Here is a 25,702-nt window from a genome sequence, read left to right on the forward strand (position 1 = left end):
GATTCAGAAGGGGCGTGCTCCGTAATTTAGGCAGTCTCTTTGATTGACTCAGCTTTCCTTTTTTCTGTCCTTTACCGTTCTGACTATTATCTTTTTACCGAAAATCTATCCAGATGGTCAACGAGTCTATATATATTTTATAAATTTGATTTCACTATATATATTTACATTCTTCAAAAATTGTTCTTTTTGGCGTAATCATTAACAAATTGTAAATTTGTCTTATTAAAAAAATGGTGAGATTTATATATATACTATTTAAGCTCTAAAAAATACTTAATCTCTTAAGTTATAAAAAATACTTAATCTCTCAATCTAATGGATCAATAATCTCACATGTATATATTTTCAATTGAAATTAAATAAAAGTTACCTACATAATATTTAGGTGTAAATAAATTTTCAAAATAATGTTATATACTTTTGCAAATAAGTGAATCTTAAAAATTATATATATTTATTATCTTTGAATGTTAATTTATATTATTATTATAAATATTATTTTTTTGAAAGAAAAAATCTTAATTTTATTTTAATTTACAATTTTTTTTAAATGTTAATGGTGTTTATTAAAAAAAAATTTTGACTTATGTGCTTAAGAAAAAATAAAAATATAGAAGAAAACATCAGAATTTAAGTGTTGTAATAATTATTTTTCTCTTTTCTTCCTTTGAACTTTTTACCACCCCCTTATTCTGGGTTTGCCAATTCGCTTATAGGGGGTTCTTTGTCTTAATTTGAAATTTTCAAAGCATGAACTCTCTTTGTACCCACCATCCCATCCTCTTTTTGTGCCACATTTTTTTTGTTGATGTGATTCATAGATCACTTTTGATTCTATACCATTCTGTTTTTGTGTTGTATTTCCAACATGTTTATGAGTACTCTCTTCTTCTTGGTTCAATGGGTTCTCTGTGATTTCCCCGTCTTCCTCTTCTGAGATGAAGGGTTCAAAAGGTTGTCATCCTTTTGTTTTGCATTCCTACCCATTTTTCCTTTTTGGATTCTTTTTTGCTTGGGGGCATGTGTCATAAAAATGTCATGTTTAGTAGCTTGAGAAACATCTAAATGTCATATTTTCATAATCCAGAAGATGGATCCACTAGAAGGTTTTATGTTTCATCGAAATGCACTCAGGTAGAGTTTTACTTACATCCATTTCCACACAGATTATGGCGAAAGTAAATAAACATTTCTCCATTCTTTTATAGTCCATCTTTCTAAATGACCCCAACATGTTTCCAATATCCTCAAGAACCTTGTGATGCCAAAAGGGAAGGGTAAGATTTGATAACCTCACCCATACTAGCATTGTTGAGACCACTATTGTTATGGAATCAAAATTTGCGAACCAATGGTTGATGAAAAGCCCTGCACTTCGCCAAAACCAAGGCCCTTCCTTAAAAACTCTCTCCAAGTCATCCTGGATATTCAACTAAACAATGAAAAAACCTTCTGAGCATAGCTATATGTCATAATACCTGATCCAGCTTGAGAAAACCCATTGGTTCAAAACATCAGACTTGGGCCAAAACCTATTAAATCTACAAATCACTACTCTGAATTGAAGAATAGAAAAAAGTTTATTTACTTCTATTAGGTTTACCTCCATGGTGGGCACTTGTTGTTGTTGTTATAAAATGTATGGTCTAGGAGAGTATTCTGGTAGATCCGATTGATTAGAATCTTTACCTCATGTTGCATCCTTGTAGGAGACTGAACCTCCTAGCTTCTTGGATCTCAAAGAACCCCCTTGTAGCCTTAAATTCATGGCAATGGTGGAACTTCTTGAAATGTTGTAATCTGTAACTGAAATAGATCTTGAAGTTGCTTCCCTTCATGAAGAAGACTTTATATGTCTGTGATTCTGATGTGGTGGACGATCCGCAGAGGAACTTCAAGGCTGGTGAATGGAACAATGAGAGCTCTGGGACGAGCACATTCATGTCTCAGGGAAAGGGAAAGAATATGAATTATAATGTTGCTTTCTGTGCCCTTCGCTAGAATCCCAAGAAACACAAAAATAATTGTCAAATGGAGGAACCGTACAGGGCGTTAGGCGGCTAGCATCAACAATAGTAGCAACACAAGTTTTTTGTTGCAAAAAAGACAAATTCCATATTCTTGGTGAAGAAATACAGAGCTTGCACCGAATGTGGGAAGGATTTCTCATCCTAGAAGGCCTTGTCTGGGCACATGAGATTCCATTTGGAGCGGGAGTAGAGGGGCATCCTGCCCCGACAAGGCATTTGCCAAGAAAGAGAGACCTTAATGATGATGTCGAATGGATTATCCTCCTTTGTTCCATGGCCCATCCAACAGGTCACAACAGATATATAATTAATTACAGGTGCAAAATTCACTCATTAAAACATAACAAGTCACTCATTAAAACATAACATTTAGTATTATGAGTTAATGCTAACTTAAAACTTAGCATTAGTTTCATGTATTGGAGAAAAGCCAAGCCCCATAATTTTAACCAAACTTTATATGCATCACAGAAAAAATAACTTTGGTTATCTTACTTTGAATACATTGAAAAATGAAAAACCCACAATAAAACTTCAAATCTGGTTACCCAATCAAATTAACATTAAATATTTTTAAATATATATTTTTTAACAAATAATTTGATTAACTCTACTAAATAAAATATATTTTCAATAGTGAACTCAAATTAATCGAGAATCAATGGTCTTGCGAATGCTATAATTCCTCAGAAAAAGACTAATAAAGAACTCTTCCTCTTCCCCTAAACTAATTTTGAATCTTAATTATTTGGTTGTGGATGACATTCAACATGACATTGGAGTATTCTTGTATTCAAAATTTCACAATGTTTATGGATACGAATTTACTATGATCCAACGTTATGGTAGCTCTGTGAATCCGACCTGGCTTTGTTGCCACTAACTTAGACTTTTACCCTAAGAGCATTGAAGGGTGGAGCACAGCCACTTAAGTTGAATTGAATTTTGATGGAGGTTAGACAAAAAAAATCAGTAACAACCAAGCCCCACTAACTCAGACTTTTACCAGGAGAGCATTGAAGGGATGAGCACAGTCACTTGAAGTTGAATTGAGTTTTGATGGCGGTAAGACAGAACACAGTGACAACCAAATTCCAAAGCTGCTTGGGATTCAAAAGGGGCGTGCCCGGGGACAACAGACTCCGAGTTGCAAATTCTAATTGCCATAATCTCCCCGCTTTTTTTGGACGCTTGAAAAAACCTATTTTTATCGCTTTGAACTAGTTATGTTTTTTTTATGGTTATTTTTGGAAATTTTTTCCATGACTTTTTTGGTCTGATTTCTCTAAAAGATGGTAGGAATTTATTAAAGTCACAAGTTTTATGGGTCCCTACACAATCAAAGTTTCCTGAGGGATTTTTAGGATGCTAAATCTATATATAGTAAAAAAAACAGTTTAAATAACACAAATCAAGATTTCACCGTGTTTTTGTCCTCCGGAAGTCCTTTTTTTTTAAATAAATAAAAAAAAATCAAGTAAGAATATTCTACTTCATCTTCATTCATTTATTTTTCTATTCTACTTCCATCTTCATTCATCTATATCTCTTACTTATTATTTTAGGTCAACATAAATTTTCTATTTTTAAGTTAATAGATATATTTATTTAGAAATGAGTTTTTAAATTTTGATTTAATGATTAATAATGATTATATAAATGGTAGAAATTTAACTTCCACAAAATATTTTAAAATATTTTTATTAATTGTTATGAATAGAAGTTTTGAATTTATTTCAAAAATAGTTATGTCTTTTTTTCTCTTTTAATTAATTTGATTAATTAAAAATATGTCATATGAATATGTGTCATGTGAAATGAGTTATGTTTTTTGGATATGTGGTATTAGTAAACCATGGTATTGTAATAAAGCTTATTTACAAATTAATAATTTCCATACCAAAATAGATATGAATCTTCATGACTAAAAATCTTATAAAATACTTTTTTTTTTTTAAATATATATATATTTAATTATATATATATATATATAATATAATTTAAATAATTTTTTATATTATTTTAATTTTGACCATATAAAATAAATCTTAAAATAAATATTTTAATAAAAAATAAATATTTTAATGTCTATTATTAAATGTATAAATTTAATTCATATTAAAATTTAACATTTATAAAAATTTTAAATATAATTTTCAATAATTGAAGAGGCAAATTGTAATATGATTAATGAATTAGTTTTAGGATTTAAGATTAATTTAAAGTTTGTATTTACATGGATAGCCATCATACTCCTTGGATTTTGGTAAAAGATGAGGAGACAACTTAATAAGTTTAAGGTAAAATGGAGATTTTGTATTTTTATTTTTGTTTTAATGGAAATGGTGTATTTTTATCTTTAAGAAAGTAAAGATAGATCAATCAATAGATAATAAGTTCAAGGTAACATAGAGATTGTGTAGTTTTATCTTTACGAAAATAAAGATAAAAGCAATAAGTGAGTAACAACTTTGAAATTTTAGATATTTTTAAAATACTTGTTTTAAACTTATTAATTTACATTTTATATTAATTTCTGGTATGAAATGACCTCAACCCACTTATAATAGAAAAATAAACTACTTTTATTTTAAAAAAATAATTAATTGAAAATCATTGAATGTCATGCATGCCCTCTTGCCTACAAAATCACTTTGCAATGATTTGAGGCTCCCCGTCCAATTTCAACTTAGGAATTATTTGCATAAGAATTTCTTACAAAAAGCTATTAATCTACATTTTATATTAATTTATGGTATGAAATGATCATAACACATTTATAATAGAAAAGATAAACTACTTTTATTTAAAGAAAAATATTAATTGAAAATAATTTAATGTCATGTAGAAATTATGCTCTCCACACATCTTGTAGAGAAACTATAGATTAAACTGATCATGTAGTGTACTAAAGCAAAATACTTAATCTACTTCTACAATCAAACTTGCAGAAGCTTAATCGATTTGAGCAAGATCAAACAAAACACATATAACAGAGAAGAAGAATCAATACACATGAAACACAGAAGAATACTCTGGGGAAAGCCTCAGCTAAAAACCCTACTATCTATATTTTCATACAAGTGGAAATATCTGAGGATTACACAAAGCTTTAGCTCTCAAGCTATCTAGGTCTCAGTACAATCTCTCACTACTGCTCATAGACAGACAAGGCTTCGCACAAACCTTCTCCTCTGCCCTCCAATCCTCTTATTTCATTGCGCAGTTTCTCCTGGGTCCTTCAGCTACAACCTGTGTTATTCTCACCTCACACACTACTCTGAACTCTGAAATAACTGCGCAATACTGAAGGAGTTAATTCCTTTTGCATGGATGAGTTTCCTTTATAGGAAAATTCTTCGAATTGATAGTACAATGTCCCTGTCTTTAATTTCAACTGGGTCTTTGTCTAAACTAACATGCATGAGTTATTTATGAGAGAATATTCAATTATCTAGAGAACACTAGTTGCATGCATGCATGCATTAACTGACTGAACTCACAATTAGTTCCTCCAACTATTTGGAACTAATTTAACTAGACTTAACTCAATTAACTAAGCTAACTAATTACAACTCAAATACAACTCATCTTTATCTCCTTAATTAAGGGATAACTTCTTCAATCAAAGGAATAATTGTTGCATGTCTTCACAAAGACTTCATGTTTGATTTTCTCCAACTAATTAACTCAAGATGAGTTAATTAATTATTTTTCAAATAGCTAGTGAGACTAAATTTGAATTTTAATTCTCAATATTGATTCAAGGACAAATCAAAATTGGAATATATCCTGAAATACTATTTATAGCAATGCTATTTCTAGCATTTCTATTTTTTGCTATTTCCAATAGAGTTAGAGTATATCCTGAAATGATATTTATAGTAATGTTATTTTTAGCATTTCTTGTTGCTATTTTCAACACTCCCTCTCAACAAGAAAGACATTCAACTCGAACCCAATCCTGAACCTTTGGAATGTTCTGCATGCAACACTTCTCTCAAGTGTTGTTGCTGCAGCAACTCTAGAAACAAAAAATATACAACCTAAATCATTATGATGCATCTGTCATCAAAGTCTCTGACTGCTATTGCCTCTGTCAACTGAAAACTTTGCACCTCTGTGCTCTTCAGTATCTGACTGCTCTAGCCTCTGTCACTTTGATCTCTCACTACATCAATCCCACTGATTCCTCCTGTTGCATCCATGTTGCTGCTGGTCCTATCTCCCAACATGCATCTGCACTGCGCCTCCTCTCATCATGTTGCATCGCGCTGCCCACTGCTGCATTGTAACTCAGTTATTGAGAAGTACGTAACTAATCTCCCAACTAACCTCCCTGTTGGGCTAGAAACACCCTCTAATGCTAAATCTCCCTTTGCCACTCCATCCACATCTGTCTCTACCCACTCAGCCAGTCCTACTACTCCTTGTCAGGGCTCTAGTAGCAAGGTATAATTAAATAGGCTGGGTTCCTGAAGGATCCTTCCCCTATTTCGGCCTTCATGGGACTATCACTTCACATTTCCGCACCTCACACTTGGAGGTATGACTGCATGTGATCCCTCTGCCCACTTGGCTCGAAAGTTCCCCCTACTGGAGGTCTCTACACATTCCACAAAAAGGGCCATGTAACCAGTGTACCGCTCAAGTGACCTCCTCTGTCTGCGCTGAGAAGATGGCTCTCCCACGTTCTCTCACATCCGTAAACAATCTGTCAGCATTCCTTGTGCGTTTTCACCCATCTATGGAAGACTCTGCATGAGTGGATGTCTCCACTCCTTGAACCTCTGCATGCGGCTGCTCCGCATCAATCTGAGGCTCCTCCTCCTTAGGAACCAGAATTTCCTCCTCTGCATGCATCTTCAACTCCCTCTCAAGGGAAACTCACATGGCCTTCAGCTCGTCGAACTTAAGATCTCTGTGAACCACTGTCCTCTGACTGGTAGGAAAACACAACTGATAGTTGTGGGGAGTATCACCCCACAAGTATCTCCAACTCTATTGTCGTATCTAGCTTCTTCCTAGCATCCTTGGTCACATGGAAATAAACCGATGAGCCAAAGATCCTGAAGTGACTCACATCTGGTTTCTTCCTGGAGAATGCTTCCTCTAGTGTCTTCATCCCAAGTATGTGATGCAAGCTTCTATTCAAGTAAACTGCTATGTTGCATCCTTCAACCCATAAATGAAGTGGTAGGACTTGGTCATGTAGCATCGCCCGAGCTACTCCCACAATCGTTATGTTCTTCCTTTCAGCCACCCCATTCTGTTGTGGGTTCTGTGGTGCCATCAACTCGCGTTTAATTCCTTCTTTAAAATAGAAGTCCTTAAACTCTTGAGAGACATACTCTCCACCATTTTCACTTCGCAAGGCGCTGATCTTCTTTCCTGATTCTTTCTCAACCAAGCCTTTGAATGATCCAGGTGGATGTTGGTGGCCACCCACCTATCCCATTTGGACACCGACAACTGTCTCTTTCAGTTTTTCTGTTTCCTTAATTATAGCACAGTTTACTATTTTTAGCAGTTTTTCGGGTCCTAAACTTCCGGAGCCATTTTGAGGCCCTAAACGACGTTTTTTGGGAAATCCACCGCTATCGATTTTTTCTAACTAAAAATCGTCTTTTCTGTTGTAGTCCTCGGAGAGATCTTTCCAACGGGCTATCAGGCGCGTCAAACGGAGATAGTACGACCAATTCGCGACCCTGGGAAGTTGATGTACCAACTTACCCAAAAACGGGGCCCACAATTTGGCGTTTCATCTTCTAGGGTTAGGTTTTGGAATGTGAAGGGTTTTCCATTGTTTCTCAACAATAAATAGGCCCTCGAGCCTCATTGTAACACAGTTTTTGGGAGAACAGTTCAGAGGCATGTAGCCGACACATCTCTTCTCAGAGATAAGCTACCATCGCCCTAGCTGGGTTATTTCCATTTCTATTTGTAAGCATATTTCAGTATTTTACAGTAATGAAATGAAGTATTATTTCCGCTGCATATTTGTCTTTATGGTTATCTCTGTATTTTATTGCGTTCCTGTTTAAATCCGAATCAGTGGTATCAGAGCGGTCTTCTTTTTCTCTGTTTTTCTTTGCATGTCCCCAACGAGGTCGGGATATAAGGAGTTAGGGCTTTAACTCGTCGAACCTTTGCAAGACCAGCCTCGCAAATCCCAACGGCCTCCCATGGCGGATGAGAAGAAAGATGAGGGGGCAGGAGATCCTATCAAAATCTTGCTCGAAGAAGCGCTCGAGCGGCAAAGGAACGCGATGATGGATAGCTTTGCGCAGATCCTTCAGCGGCTACCCAGAGGCGACGCATCGGCTTCCAACAGCTACTCTGGAAACGCCACATCGTTTAAGGTACAAGTTAATTTTGAAATCCCCATCTTCGAGGGTCAAATAAATGCAGATGTCGTAGATAAATGGTTAAATCTGCTAGATGGGTATTTTTCCGTTCATGAATTTTCAAGTCGGGAAAATATTGTTTTCGCTCTTCTCAAAGCAGCCCCCCACGTCAAGAACTGGTGGGAAACGTACTGCGAGCAGAAGGATGAAAGTACAGGCTCACTATTTTCAGCCGCACCCACTTGGAATGACTTCCGGGATGCCATCAAGGAGCAGTACTACCCTGTCGGAAGCTATGAGGACAAATACATCAAATGGACCACACTGCGGCAGGGACGAGACCAAGATGTGCCGGAGTTCACAAAAATTTTTCATACCCTTCGCACACAATTGGGTATCAAAGATTCTGAGCTGCATCTGGTACTCAAATACCGCGGCTGCCTACACAGATACATCCAGGAAGAGATGGAATTCTTGAACATCTCCTCACTCGGCACAGCATACCGATACACTGTCAAAATCGAGCAAAAGTTCAAACAGAAGAAGCGAGACTTTGGATCTTCAAATCCAAAGCCCAAAGGATAAAGCCAAGGCGGGGTTACCCAAGACAACCCGTCGAAGCTGCAAGAAAAGAACAACACCACAAAGCCGAAGAAGGACACAAGAAAGTGGTGTGAGTTCCACAAGAGTCCCACTCATAACACAAGTGAGTGTCGGACCAAGCAGTCGCTGGTGGCCGAGTTGAAGGCTTCCGAATCAGATGCATGTTCTGACTCTGAGTCAAAACCCGACAAGGGGAATGACAAAGGGAAGCAAATCATTGATGCGGATCCTAGCGCCACTGTTGCTACTGCCAAGATCCAGAAAAATGAGCCCAAAGATCCAGAGGAGGGGGAACGTCTTTTCCACTCACAGATGTGGGTGAAGGGTTCGCCGCTGCAATTCATTGTCGACAATGGCAGCCAAAAGAACCTCATTTCAGCAGAGGTCGTGAAGCGATTAGGCCTACCAACTACACCACACCCACAGCCGTACAGTATCGGTTGGCTTCACGAAGGACGAGATCTCAAAGTTCGCCAGCAGTGTCGCCTTCCCTACAGCATCAAGCCCTTCACAGACGAGGTATTGTGTGATGTTACACCTCTGGATGTTTGTGATGTACTATTAGGCCAGCCATACTTGTGGAGGCGACATGCTGTGTATGAGTCAAGGCCTCGCGCTGTCATCATTTCCTTGGATAATTTATTATACAGGATACCGGAGGTAGCCCCACCTACCGTCACCTCTTTGATCACTGCTAAGAAAAGAAGCAAGCTCATCTCACAGACTAAGAAATTTATTTTCTGTCTTGTTCACTCCCAAAGTAAGGGGAAGATCGTTGCTACATCCATGACCCCCGCGAAGCGTTCCTCCACACAGCAGCAGCAACAGAGGGATATAGTCGTGATAGAACACAGGAACAACTTCTCCTTACCCGGAGGGGTACCACACAAGTTTCAGGTGGGCGAAAAAGTTTGGTTACATTTGCAGAGGGAGCGCCTTACCAGAACACATCAGAAACTCAGACCACTTCGACATGGTCCTTACACCAGTAACAAGGCTACGGGAAACAATGCTTTGAAGCATAGCATTCCTCCATTCCTTCGCGTGCACCAAGTGTTCAATGTGAACCATCGCCGACCATGCTCCCCACCATTTCTGGACACATCAGAGATTGCAAAACAGCTCACTAGAGACCCAGCTCAGCAGAAGCTTCCTCATCTCATGGAGGAACTCAACGCAATGAGGACCATTGCTTCCTAAGGGGGGAGGAATGATCCAGGTGGATGTTGGTGGCCACCCACCTATCCCATTTGGACCCCCACAACTGTCTCTTTCAGTTTTTCTGTTTCCTTAATTATAGCACAGTTTACTATTTTTAGCAGTTTTTCGGGTCCTAAACTTCCGGAGCCGTTTTGAGGCCCTAAACGACGTTTTTTGGGAAATCCACCGCCATCGATTTTTCTGACTAAAAATCGTCTTTTTTGTTGTAGTCCTCGGAGAGATCTTTCCAACGGGCTATAAGGCGCGTCAAACGGAGATAGTACGACTAATTCGCGACCCTGGGAAGTTGATGTACCAACTTACCCAAAAACGAGACCCACAATTTGGCGTTTCATCTTCTAGGGTTAGGTTTTGGAATGTGAAGGGTTTTCCATTGTTTCTCAACAATAAATAGGCCCTTGAGCCTCATTGTAACACAGTTTTTGGGAGAACAGTTCAGAGGCATGTAGCCGACACATCTCTTCTCAGAGATAAGCTACCCTCGCCCTAGCTGGGTTATTTCCATTTCTATTTGTAAGCATATTTCAGTATTTTACAGTAATGAAATGAAGCATTATTTCCGCTGCATATTTGTCTTTATGGTTATCTCTGTATTTTATTGCGTTCCTGTTTAAATCCGGATCATTGAACTCACAAAACCTTGAGAAGGTTTGATCCTTCTTCTGCTTGAAATAGATCCAGCATCTACGAGAAAAATCATCAATGAAAATAACATAGTACCTTTGTTTAGCGGTGGAGGCTGTCGAGAATGTTACACACACATCTGTATGAACTTGCTCCAAGATTTCTTTAGCTCAACTATCTTGATCCTGAAAGGAATATTTTGCATACTTACCCAAGGTACAACCTTTGCATGTGTCCTCTTGCTCAAGTTTACCTTTGGGAAGTCCAGTAGAAATATGCTGCATTATCTTCAAGGCCCCATGATGCAAGTGGTCCAACCTTCTATGCCATAACTCGCCAATATATTGGCTTTGCACCAATTTTTCTTTGGAACTCAATGCAGCACAGTCATCTACCTCCAGCTTGTAGAAATTCTTCACTTGAATCCCAATCCTCTTGGTCTAAGTCGTGGCTATGTGTCTCAGGAATTCCTTTCCTTTACTGAAGACAACATCGTAGCCTTTGTCTTCCAACATTGCGACCGATACCAAGTTCTTTTTCAGTCCTGGCACATACTTCACATTAGTCAGGGTGAGAGGAGCTCCATGCTCCCTCTAAAGCACAACCGTACCTTCACAAGAAACACACTTTCCATCATCGCCCATCTCTATTCACATCTGGAGGTCCTTCTCCTGCAAGGTACTGAATAAACTTTTATCACCGATCATGTGGAATGAGGCTCCACTATCAATATACCAAACATAACCCATCATCGACGACACCATTAATGTGAAGAGGGTAAAGTCCATTTCAAACTGAGAGGCTAATGCCTCACCTACCGATCCTTTCGAGGATCCATTCTTGGACTTCTTCGATGGGTAATTAGTTTCATAATGTCCCATCTTGTGAATTCGGTTTTCCCCTGCAACCCTGAACTTCAAACTTCGAATTCTTCTCAATAAACTGTTCATAGCTATGATAACCTTTGCTCTGATGCTATGTAGAAATTTTTCTACAAAACCTCACTCCGATACCATGTAGAAATTCTGCTCTCTACACATCTTGTAGAGAAACTGTAGATTAAATTAATTATGCAATGTACTAAAGTAAAATACTTAATCTACTTCTACAATCAAACTTGCGGAAGGTTAATCGATTTGAGCAAGATCAAGAAGAACATATATAACATAGAAGAAGAATCAATACACATGAAACACAGAAGAATACTCTGGGGAAAGCCTCAGCTAAAAACCTTGCTATCTGTATTTTCATACAAGTGGAAATATCTCAAGATTACACAAAGCTTTAGCTCTCAAGCTATCTAGCTCTCAGTAAAATCCCTCACTGCTACTCATAGACAGACAAGGCTTCTCAAAAACCTTCTCCTCTTCCCTCCAAGCCTCCTATTTCCTTGCGCGGTTTCTCCTGGGTCCTCCAGCTGCAACCTGTGTGATTCTCACCTCACACACTGCTTTGACCTCTAAAATAATTGCGCAATCCTGAAGGAGTTAATTCCTTTTGCATGAATGAGTTTCATTTATTGAAAAATTCTTTCTACTGATAGTACAATGTCCCTATCTTTAATCTCAACTGGGTCTTTGTTTGAACTGACATGCATGAGTTATTTGTGAGAGAATATTCAATTATCTGGTGAACACTAGTTGCATGCATGCATGCATTAACTGACTGAACTCACAATTAGTTCCTCCAACTATTTGGAACTAATTTAACTGGACTTAACCCAGTTAACTGAGCTAACTAATTACAACTCAAATACAACTCTTCATTATCTCCTTAATTAAGGGATAACTTCCTCAATCAAAGGGATAATTGTTGCATGTCTTCACAAAGACATCATGTTTGATTTTCTCCAACTAATTAACTCAAGATGAATTAATTAATTATTTTTCAAATAGCTAGTGAGACTAAATTCAAATTTTAATTCTCAATTTTGATTCAAGGACAAATAAAAAATGGAATATATCTCGAAATGCTAGTTTTAGAATTTCTATTTTTTGCTATTTCCAATAGAGTTTGAGTATATCCTGAAATGCAATTTTTAGCATTTCTATTTTTAGCATTTCTTGTTGCTATTTTCAACATGTCATGCATGCCCTCTTGCATACAAAATCACTTTGCAATGATTTCAGGCTCCCCGTCCAATTTCAACTTAGAAATTACAATGACTAGAGAATGCCTATGTGCATAAGAATTTCATACAAGAAGCCCTTAGATGGATTTATGAGAACCATTATGTTTACATAATGAAATTGAAAAATTTATGATGAATGATTTATTCAAACTAATAAAGTTTGAGAATTTTTTTGAAAAAAAAATTAAACAACAAAATAATAATGAATATCAATGAGATTTTATGTATAAACATAGAATATTCAATAACATGGATATTGTACATTTAGATATATATAATTATTAAATACATGATTTTTTAAGGAAGAAAAATAAACTAGATTTTATTAGAAAAACTAAAAACCAATTACATATTATGTTTGTCATTAATATAATATTGTTTTTAATGGTTCAACAATAGCCATCATATTTTCGAATTCTTACTGTGTTGATTTTCATTATACTATCTTCAAAAGATTCACATCCTTCCTTTTATTCAAATGCTGTTTTTTAATTTATTGTATTAACTTTTTCCTTTTTGCAAAGCTCTTACAACGGAACAAAAATATGATCCCCATGTGTATAGTGATATTTTGAAATTCATGCTTAGAATGATTAAATATATGATCATATTTTGAAATTCTAAATATTCACATCCTTCCTTTTATTCAAATGCTGTTTTTTAATTTATTGTATTAACTTTTTCCTTTTTGCAAAGCTCTTACAACGGAACAAAAATATGATCCCCATGTGTATAGCGATATTTTGAAATTCATGCTTAGAATGATTAAATATATGATCATATTTTGAAATTCATGTTTAGAATGATTAAATAGAACGTTGTTTAGATTATTATTTTAATTTTCAGTTGCATCGTACATAGAAAGCCATGACACCTTTTTCAAAGAAATTTATTTTAAATATTAATAAAATATCTCTTCAAATTATTTTATGCTTTTAATGTAGGATATATCTTAATAAATTTCCAAATTAATAAAAATTGAAGTTTTATCTTGTTATTAGTAAATCCAAAATGCATTTGTTTAGAGAATAAAATTTAAGTGGAGGAAAAATTAAACTTACTAAATACCACTTAGGTAATATCCCTTACCAAAAATTATCTTAAAAATTATAAAAAATAAAATAAAGCATATCATTTTTAAAGAACTATTTGTATATTTTATCTATTATTATAAAAATTATTGCAAATTTTTATTAAACAAAATAAAAAGAAAAAGAAAGGAAAAGAAAAATTTAGTTATTTAAATAAAGAAAATCATTTGAAAAAAAAAAAATTCACTGTATTTTTAACAACTTATATTTGTGAGTACTATTAAAAATATTCTAAAATAATCCATAGAAGTTAATTCCCTACCATTCACCTCATAACTAGCATAACCATATATGTACATTTAAAAAAACATACAACAATATTTTTAACCATTGAGATTTATCTCCATCTTGACATGGAGATTATTAACTTGTAAATAGGCTTTATTTCAATACCATGGCTTATCAACGCTAGATGTTTAAAAACTAATAACTCATTTCATATGACATTTGTGCATGTGACATTTTGTTTTTAATTAATAAATATAATTAAAAATATTGAAAAGATATAGCTACTTTTGAGATAAATCTAAATATTCAATTTATAATTAAACCTTTAATTTATAAATACTACAAAGGATGAACCTAATAATTATTAATAATAAAATTAAAATTCTAAAAATTATTTTTCAAAATAGAAAAATATAATTATTGATAATTAAATTAAAATTTAAAGAAAACCTATTTAAAATAAAAATACTTAACAACCATAATACATATAACAAATAATACATATACTACATAATTATGGAAATTCCTTACAATAGAAAAGTAAAATAGAAACATCTACAAACATAAATATGAGTACTCCCAATAAAAGTGGAAAATTGTAAACACATCTCTCTACATATATATGAAAAAGAAAGTTGACAAGAAGAGAAACCCGACGTATTCTTCTTAAGGTGTTGACGATAAATGTACAAAACATTTTTCTAGGACTAGTTATTTCATTGTTTAATCTAGTGCACACTTCAATCAGCTATGTCATTTTTTATTAGGATGGATTAGCATTGCATTTGAAAAATCAATAAGAAATTTGAGGAGAAAATATAGTGCACATAAATTCCACAAAAAAAATATTCGTATATTACTAATAAAGGCCAAAATACAAGCCACATAAATAGTTCTCATGAGATTCAACAATTTCTAAAGTGAGAGATTGTTGCTGAGAAAATATTTTAACAAGACTCAACGACTAACAAACTAATCTTACATATATACTATTGTAAGCATTATTCCAAGTCCCCCATTTAATGCTTACATTACATCATTACAAAGATTATTACAAGATTCATAAATGACATATAGTCGCGTATGCTTGACTAGTCTTCATCAACACTCATATCCACTCTAAAATCTTGCAAACACTGTTGTTTTTTCATCACCTCATCTTCGAGCTATCACTTGAATTCCATTTAAAACATAAACGCCTTCGACCATATTTGACGAACTTGCATGATCAACAATGTTTACAAACTCATCTCATCGAGGCTTTCGCAATAAGAGTTGTCAAGTAATGAACCGTCCTATGGACTAACCATCATTTGTCGGATATTTCACTTTCGGCTATCCGTCAGTTGCTAGGATGGAGGTCTAGATAATGAATGTGTTCAAAAATTGATAAAACATTTTACCTTATAAACACAAAAGGATCTCATATTATAACCTGTAGTCCTTTTTCATGGGTTTCCGAGTGCCAAGAACAACAAACCGTAACAATATAAACACAATCAAACTAGTGATGTGTTCAAGGGTATCTAAGCACCAAGAACCACTAATATAATTTTGTTAGAACAATGAAGGCTCACAAAGTGAGCTTGTTTATTTCATTAGCCATTGCCATTATTTATACATCCATGAGTCGGAGAATCAACAGTGATCTCCACTGACTCCTACTGACTATTGATTACCGTGTCATCCTATGAACATGGATTTCCATCACATGAACAGTCACGGACGACGTTAGGATCAATACTCTAACAGCTCCCCTTTATCACGATGAACTAAAATTTAAGGTGCCTGTTGGTCTTAGTCTCAACTAAGGCTTACAACAATACATAAAAAAAAACTTGATAATAGGGCTTTCATTTTTTGCCATTGGTTTCACACAGCTTCATTTACGACTCCCCAAAGCAATCCATTTCCACGCTTACATTGGTAGCCTTGTTGGATGCAATTATACCATTCAACGCTCCAATAGTCAATTTCTCTTTTCCAACACACAAATCAAGTGCCACCATGTCTTTCACATCGAGTTCATCAATTTTAACCCATTCTCAACACAAGTAGATCCATGACTTAGTCTCACAATTCCGAACGATACCTCTGTCATTTAACAGATTGACTCCACAAAATAACCAAACCTCCAAATGTTTTGAGGCTCCTCCACATGCATGGCTCAAACGGGTTGGCAGCTCAATGTCGTCCTCATCATTGCTCCACACTGCTACATGCAATGGTTGTGCCAAGCTCCACACCCATCGCACAACATCATGAATCCACTAACTAAAGTCACCACCAAATGTATTGACTAAGCTTGGTAAGATTTACATTGGCCCAATCTGCTTTGTAGGACTCCACGACCCAGATAGTGTCATTGTATCCCTTGTAAGGCACTTCTTGGCAACCAGGGTGCGCCATTCTTGTTGTCGCCTCCCAGAAAGCCCCCTCAGGCTACTCCTCAATGAAAAATCTCAACGATCATATTTTCAGTGGACACTCGGTTGCAGACACTCCTATCTACAAACACTCCACTAAAAACTCTCTGTGATCTATGCGACAAATTCATCATGGTCAGCATAACCCTCTCCAGAGGACACTTGGTTGCAGGCACTCCTATCTACCAACACTCCCTAGAAACTCTTTGCATATACACCACATAGGCATCATGGTCGGCACAACCATCTTCAGTGGACACTCTGTTGTAGACACTCTTATCTACCAAAACTCGACTGGAAACTCTTTGGGATCTATACCACATAGGCGCCACGGTCGGAACAACCCTCTTCAGTAGAAACTCAGTTCTGCACAAAAGGGTTAGTCATTCATAATGTAATAGAAATCACTTCGATCTTACACAACATATGATCTAAAAGGGGGCAAAGCTCCAAGTGAATCTGGGTGCGTTATTCTTAAAAATTATCACACTATGCTACTTTCCCACAATAGCAAGAGCTCACTCTCTCAAACCGAACCAAACGGATTGCACTGTACTTCTGCTGAGTAGGTTGTAGCTCATCCTCTTGGCAGCTTTATCCACACTCACACAGCCCACAACACATGATCATACGACCAACAACATCCGTTCTTGGAAATCTACACACAGGATCTTATCCACTTTATGGTGTGCGATCAACAATTGGTGTACTTCCAAGGCCTCACACATAATTGCACTCAGCACAAGGCCTCACCACCACTGCCTTACATCCTCGGTCTCCAGCGCTCCATGTCATTCTTCCAACTCTTGGGTCTCCTTAATACACCAAACACTCTCTGGGATCGAACAACACATTGTTTCAATTTTTATACTCCATGTGGGCAACCGTTCCTCAACAAACCTCAACGCCCACCAAAAATAGTGAATTACTCCTTTGGAAAATAATTTCCTTGATCGAGAAGACAACTCTCTAGTGCACAAGATATCAAGCTCCTTTATGCCCCTTCTTAGCTCACAACACAGTGCCCAACACTAACATCTCCTTCCAAACACAGGGTGTGATCTGTCTAGATACACATAGTGCAACTCTAACAACAACATATGCAAATAAAGGTTTGTGCCTCCCCCACACGGTTTCCTCACATTGACTTTAGTCCACTTGCTCCAATGACGACACTAAGAAACTCAAATCAAGGTCGAAAGGAGGTCCACAGTCTCTTTGACCATTCCACAACGTGTAGCAAATATTCCAATGAATGACTTGATCTTCACTTCGACTTCAAGAAGCCCCGCAATCAACTAGTGCACTTCCAAAATCGACTCTTCACTGTCAAGAGCTTGATCCACAAATTTCTCAACTCATATGTTAACACTTGCTCATGCTTATGCCCTCTTCTAGAGAACACTGGAACACACACAACTCCACAACATAGGTCAGCACTACACGCTTCATTCAACCCTCTACAAGTTATGCAGCTGCACCAAAACACCACAGTTGGCTCTATGTCGTGCAGACGCTCAATATGGCATGCTCACACTTTACACTTCAACAGAACACCAAGCCCTCATATCTTCACTCCACCGAGACCACTCAACTATGGCTCTGATACCATGTTAGAACTATGAAGACTCACAAAGTGATCTTTTTTATTTCATTAGCCATCACCATTATTTATGCATCTATGAGCCAGAGAATCAACAATGATCTCCACCGACTCCTACAGACTATTGATTACCCTGTCCTCATATGAATTGAGTTTTTCATCACATGAACGGTCATGGATGATAGTAGGATTAATACTCTAAAAAAATTATCCAACATTATCAATAATTGGTTCTACATTTTTACAAACAGAATGAAAAACTACACAAATCTCACCGCAACAAAATCAATAACCATAAAACTATCCACTTCCATTAGAAGCATCATTGTATCATGACCATCCATCATCATCTCCATCTTTCTTCTGTCACTAAGACCCTAGCCATTATATATTCTTTATCAAGTTTGAGCAATCACATATTTTAACATCCAAAAGAAAATCTGTGATTAAGTCTCCAGATCGTGACAACAATTTATGTCATCATCTCAGGTGAATACAAACAATCAAATTAATATTGTAAGTGTAATAAAGTACAACAGGAACACTAGCATCAAAGCAGGCACAAAAGTAGTTTGGGCATTTACACGATTCTATTTTCTACAATAAAGATAAATATAATCTCACACACCTACATATTTATAGGGAATCAATTATCACAGCCTCTCACATCTTCCTTGTAGCCCTCCTTCAGTGAGTCAAGCCAGAATTGGCTTTGATACCAAATAAGAAATTTGAGGACAACACTTAGAGCACATAAATTCCACACAAAAACTATTTGTATATTTTTAATCAAAGCTAAAATACAAGCCACATAAATAATGTTCATGAGATCCTGCAATTTCTAAAGTAAGAAATTATTGTTGAGAAAATATCTCAACAAAACTTAACAACCAACAAAGTAATCTTACTAATATACTATTGTAAGCATTATTATAAATAAATCCACAAGAAGGAATGGTAAGGAAACATCTGTTGGTTGGCTGCTAGGAATTCATCAGAATGAACGGTGCACAAATTAAGGAATGGATACAAAACAACTAGACTTCCCTCCTAGGTTATAGGCCAAAATTCAGTGTGATGGTAAATGTTTGGTTTGGCTTCCACTTTATAATGGAAGAAGATGAAGCCAAATTTTCCACTTTACCTTGGGTAAAAGGACGTGGTGTCCTAGCATTAAAAATTGGAAAGTGGGTTTTGACCTAGTGGTGGAGGCCCCAAGCATAAGATCATATGGGCTAAATATACTGACCTTCCCATTGAGCTTTGGACGAAGAGGGAAATTTGGGAAATTTCCAACAAAATTGGGAAATTGTATTATGTGGATGAAGGTTGCATGGGCCTATTAGATAAAAAAGCGACTTATTTCCTGGGGGAAGTGGATGTATTGGGAGGTCTTCCAGATGCTATCAAGATATATTGGGAAACCTTTTCCATTCGTCAACAAATTGAATACTGGGGGATCCCATTCAGGTGCCTAGTATGCCACAAAACTAGACACCTAATGGCCAACTGTCCGAGTCGAAAGTACGGAAGCCACTGTAGGAAAAAATAGTCTATCTTTGTGACTGGACAACTTGTTAATATTGACAAAAAAGTTTCTTCGGATTGGTCCCCTAAAGATATGTTGGACACTGCAAGAAAAGCCTTCAAAGATGCTCCAATTTGTACAAATTCCTTGGCTTTTGGGGCTACTTCTCCTATCAAGGACGAAGTTCCCTTCAACAAATATTGATGTGCCCAGGAGAAGCCCATTAAACACTTGCCAAGGAATCCCTCTAAAAGGAAAGGTAAATATATCAAGTTGACTCCAAAGAAGTCGAGCAAAGTTTCTTTGTTGTCCCCAATTCGTAACACTGAAAATGGCGATGTTAATTTCTCCCCCACATTAACAGATTCAGAAATACTTCCACTACTAGGTAATCCCAAAATTGGTATTGAAGCTATATCAATAAAGAAACTTACTTCTCAATATTTCGGATCCAAGTCCACAGGGGGCCCGAAGAATGTTAACCCCAATTGGGGGAAAACAAAGAAGGAAAATAAGTATAAGAAACTCTCCCCATGTGGGGATATGGTGACTAAACTAAATGCCCATTTCTCTGAAGTTGTTGGGGATACATTGTATCCTTCTTTTCATCCTGGACCAGTGAACAGATCTCTTGAATCATAGGAGGAAGATCCTTCCCAACACCTTAGAGCATCATATCCCGACACATCCATTCCTTAATAAAGGTGATGTCTTTCAACATTAGAGGCTTGGGATCTACCAATACACTTTGATCCCTAAAACACCACATATCACAAACGAACCCTTGATTGTCCTGCTCGAGGAAACCATGCTGTCAAAGGAATATGCCCTAGAGATTCTTCTCAAAATATGTCCATCATGGCATGGTTGTGCCACTAGCTCACAGGGTTTCTCTGGGGGTCTAGCTTCCATCTAAAATCCCACACACTTCTCTTTTCAGGCATTCAAATTTCATGTTGGTATTGTACTTCCCAATCACTGTAGGGTTTCGAATCATAGACTTTGTATTATTAATGGTTATGCCCCATACAAAAATCTTAAAGCTTTTTGGGACCTGATGGACTCTTCTGGCATTATGAACATTAATCATATGATCATGGTAGGGGATCTAAACTTTAAATTGGAGGTTGATGAGTGCTGGGGTCACACGTAAAAAATGGATGCACTTTCCCCTTTCCTCATTGACCTTTTTGGCCGAAAAAGCCTCAAAGATATCACCCCTGATCCCCTCTTCCCGACTTGGAGAAATGGTCGATTGGGGGTTGAGATCATTGCGAAAAGATTAGACAAGTTCTTTGTGGATTGTTTCTTGTTCCAAAGGTTCATCAACATCAAATATTGGACTCTGTTCTCTGAAATCTCAGACCATGATGCTATCTCTTTGGGGTGGTAGGACGAATTAACACATGGAAATATACCCTTTAAATTCAATCATATATGGGTCAACAATCCTGAGTTCTAGAACCTGGTCCATAAATCATAGTTTGCATCAATTTCTCCACCTTTGGATGATCCCATATATTGAATTACATACAAAATAAGGAGATTGAAGGCTGTTGTTAAATCCTGGGTCCATTGCCAACAAGAAGCACTCAACTAGGAGTTGCGCTTCATTGAACATGAGATTTCCCTCCTTATTGACCCGATTTCTCCTGGTCTATTCTCTGCCCAAAGAACAGGGAAATTATAAATCTGATTCAAAGGAAGGAGGAAATCCTGAAAATATTGGAAGAGGAATGGAGGTAGAAAAGTCACCTTGCTTGGATAAAGGGTGGAGACAAGAACACAAATTTTTTCCACTAGGCTACCTCCAAAAGAAAACAAAAAAATATGATTTGGACTATTACAAATGAAGTAGGTATTACCCTCTCCTCCCCTATGGAAATTAAGCTTGTGGCTTTCCAACACTTCAAAAAGAAATTCATGGATAGGGACGAAGCTCATATGGCATATAAAATGGACTTAAGAAATCATTTCCCTTGTCATGGTCAATGATGATGGTACATTATTCATGAATGCTAAAATATCAGAATTTGAATTGTTCCAAACTCTGAAGGAGATGGCCAAGGATAAGAGGCTAGGGCCTGATGGTTGGCTAGATAAGTTCTTCCTCCACTTCTTTGAGCTGATGGGATCAGATCTAGTCAACTTGGCAGAGATTGTGAATTTTTATAGGCTCATTCCAAGATCTGTTAACTCCACCTTTCTTACTCTAATTCCTAGGATTCAAAAATCGCTTTCTTTCTCTGACTATAGGCCAGTTTCCTTGTGCAATACTATTTACAAAATGATGTCTAAACTCCTCGCTAACCGTGTCAAGAAGATTATTTCTCCTCATGTATCTATGGATCAATTTGGTTTCTTGTCCTCCGGGAGGATACAAGATGCGATGGAAATTACACATGAATGTAAACATCCGATCAAGACCAGGAAGCTGTAAATCGACCTTTCTCGGGCATTTGACTATGTGGACTGGGAATGTCTCACCATGATGTTGTACAAAATTGGGTTTAATCATAGGCATGTTTCATGGATCAAGGCATGCATATCATCAACCTCAATGGATGTCCTCATCAATGGGGAGACAACTCAGCTCTTCAAGATGCACAGGGGCCTCAGACAAGGTTATGCGACCTTTACTCTTCATCCCATTTATGGACTCCTTTAGTAGGGAAATATGTGCACTGAGAGAAGTTGGCAATATTTCTGGTTGTAGGATTTCCAACACCTACCACCTGTCCCATATTCTATTTGTGGACGACATTCTTTGTGTTGTTATTGCAAACATTTCAGAATGGACATTCTTCCACAATGTATTCTTGAAATTTGGAAACCCTACTAGGTTGCATATCAATACCTCCAAATCAGAACTCATATTGGATGATGGTAATTTGACAGAGAAAATTGAAATTGAAAATTTATTTGGCATTTCCATCTGCCCCTTGTCTAATGGATATAAATACCTAGGGTTCTTTATAAAACCCTCAAAATACAAAGTTCTTGACTGGGTCTAGATCGTTTTCAAATTCAAGAAGATGCTCACTTGATGGGACCATAAATGGAAGTCACTAGGGGGAAGGGTCATCATGACCAAGGTGGTGTTGCATGTACTTCATTTTTTCTGGATACATCTCTTTTATATTCCTCATACCATTATTCATAAAATGAACTCCATTGTTGCTAAATTTATTCAGTCTGGTGTGTGCACACAGAGAAAACTTAACCTTGTGGCTCTTAGTACAATCTCCATGCTTGTTAATTTGGGTAGTTAGGGAATCCTAGATCTCAAAAGATTCAATATCGGCCCCTTGAACATGAATCTATGGCAGGCTTGCAGGGAAAGGGGCCTTTGGAATACCATTATATTCACTAAATATATCGACTTTCAGGGCCTGGAGGAATGGGCGCGGGCGGGGGCGCCATCGAATCCCAATGCATCATATATTTGTCATAGTTTCAAACATGCTATTCCATGGATCTCCAGTAATATTCAGTGTTTGGTGGGTGATGGACAACAAATTCTTATTGGCAGGGATTCCATTAAAGGTATGCTGGGCTACCACATATTATCAGTCCCCTTGATTCACTCTCTCATCTAGTTGGGGTTCCATAACCTGGCCAACCTCAAATCAGACATTCTGTTCCCTTTCCATGCTTCGATTTGGCTTCATACTTGATAGTTAGGCATTCTAGATACCTTGGCCACTGAATGTGAATCTTTCTGCAATCGTCTCACTCAGGCTAACGTCTCATTCAATATGTGACCTGATCAACTCGTGTGGGTTGGACAAATTCTAAATGGGCAGATCGTTGCAAAGGATGTGTGTGACTATATTTCCTCTAGCATCCCCCCTCTTCCTCTTGCTAGCTACACTTCCAAATTCTGGTTATGGGAAATCCTTCTAAAAAATTAAATAATTCTTCTGGTTGTTCTTATACAATCGCATCCTCACCTAGGACCAACTCTTAAAAAAGGGTTTGTGGGGCCTGGTAGATGCTCTCTTTGCCAGTTGGATTCCGAGGACTATCTCCTTCTATTCATGCATTGTCCCTTTGTTTGTGACATCTAGACAATGGTCCCTCTCCTCCTTGGTATCAATATCCATTATGACTGCTCCTCCTTTCTTTCCTTTTTTGGTTCCTGGTCTCTTCAAGACATTGCTTATAGAGTTTCGCCTCTTTATGTCTTGTGGGGAATTTGGTTATCTAGAAATAAGCTGAGATTCGAAGGCATTCCCTCCGACACTATGTCTTCCTTCCTCTGCATCTTGACTCTTTTCATGTAAATTGTCCCCTAGTACCCCAAAGCCCCATCTAGACCTGTTAGCTTTGCTACATAATTCGTTTTTTTTTGGGTCAAAGATAGTTTGGCAGTGTTGTTGGTGCTTAAGGAAAGCTTGCAACAACCTTTTCCTCCCTCCTCCTTCATTTCCATTGTATTCACTTCACTCCTGATGTCCCTATTTTCCTCCAAAATCCTTTGTAAACCTTAAATTCCCTTTTACCCCGTCGTTTCTGTTTTATTCCAAAAAAAAAAACCCCGCGTAAACTCATGCTTATTCAGCCCGGGCGCTTAACACATGAACCTGCACCAACGTAACCCTCCGCCCTTCATCTGTCCTTCTTCATTCTCTAATCTCCACCATTGATCACCCTGATCTAACGGTGTCTGTGTTTTCTGCCTGCACGTTAAACATCGTGCACTTTCCTTGCCATCAGACCGTCCTTCGAATGATCAGACGGTAGTCGCGAGCCCTGCTCGCACGAGCTGCCCGCATGTTAACTTGCGGGGGCGGTGGTTTTTTTCCACCACATGTTGTATTTTTATTTGATCGCATGACCTCATATGGAAACCACCATTGCTCTGTGGGTTGTGCGGCGAATACCGCCCACCCACGAAACCACCATTCTCCCGCGCGTTAATCTCTGTGCGTCTTCCGCTTCCGTCAACATCGGATCTACCGCGTCCAGATCTAACGGCCCTTGTTTCTCTATCCACGTCACCTCCCAATAGACTACATAAGGTAATCTCCAACGTTCATTTCACGATCCGACAGCCCACATTCGCTCATCTGCTAACTCCCGATACTCCTCACCTAGTGATGTCCACCGTTAATCTGTGCGATCCGATGGCTGAGATTGGTTCTTCTGTTCGGCTTGCTCCCGCCATACTGCCTATATCACCCCCGACTACTCTCTACTACCAGAGAAGGAAGGAGGCTAGCTACATGTACCCTGCGTAATAAATCTTCAACAACTACAATTAACCAGAAAAATGGCTGAAGGACAAGAAGGACGATCCTCGAGCAGTTCAATGACTGCAATAGTTATTGAAATTCATTCAAATAATGGTTCACCTGTTCAGGAAGGACAACAAAGTACCAGTAAATGTCAAATTGATCCATTAAAATAATCAAATTATGAGAGACCATATCTAATTGTAAATGCGGTTGGTGGTCAGTTATGACCCCTCCACGCATAGGTTAGCAGAGATTTTTTGTATTCAACCTCCATATACACCCACAAATAAGATGTAATGAGGTTGATGAGTGTTATTTTGATGTAAGGTTCAACTTCTGGAGACTATAACTACTGTGATACCTCCAGCATCTGGTCTTTATTTTTAGCTAATGCAAGCTTCTTTTACTATTGCTCACTTTCCACTTTTTCTTTGTTCTAGGTTGTGCCTATTATGCATTTTTAATTCGCTTTGATGTTTAGCATTAGAGGGGATGTCATCCCACCTCTGTGTTAGAATCTAGTTAATATTATTGAATGTGTATGCAGGTTTCTATTATTTTAATGCCAGAGAGTTGTCATCCTGTCTGTGCATTAGGAAATAGATTTACAAACCTTTTAACTGGTTG

The sequence above is a fragment of the Pinus tabuliformis genome, chromosome 8, assembly GCF_031772625.1.
Source record: "Pinus tabuliformis cultivar Carrire ecotype Pingquan chromosome 8, CPIR1, whole genome shotgun sequence".
NCBI classification, from domain to species: domain Eukaryota; kingdom Viridiplantae; phylum Streptophyta; class Pinopsida; order Pinales; family Pinaceae; genus Pinus; species Pinus tabuliformis.